The sequence below is a fragment of the Lupinus angustifolius genome, chromosome LG11 (assembly GCF_001865875.1).
Source record: "Lupinus angustifolius cultivar Tanjil chromosome LG11, LupAngTanjil_v1.0, whole genome shotgun sequence".
Taxonomy (NCBI): domain Eukaryota; kingdom Viridiplantae; phylum Streptophyta; class Magnoliopsida; order Fabales; family Fabaceae; genus Lupinus; species Lupinus angustifolius.
The window spans coordinates 13,268,327-13,268,618 of record NC_032019.1 but is presented as its reverse complement, the minus strand read 5'-3'; positions in this window follow the sequence as shown (position 1 = coordinate 13,268,618).

Sequence of the window (292 nt, the reverse complement as noted above, 5' to 3'; positions counted from 1 at the left end):
CATCCTCATCCTCATCCTCATCCTCTTCCTCATCCTCATCCTACATTCATCCTCATCCTCATCCACTTCCTCATCCTCATGCTATCCCCATCCGCATTCTCATCCTCATCCTCATCCTCATCCCCTTCCACATCCTCATCCTCATCCTATCATAATCCTATCCTCCTCCTCGTCCTCATCCTCATCCTCTTCCTCATCCTCATCCTACATTCATCCTCATCCCCATCCACTTCCTCATCCTCATCCTCGTCCTATCGTCATCCTTATCCAATCCCCATCTTATCCTCATCTT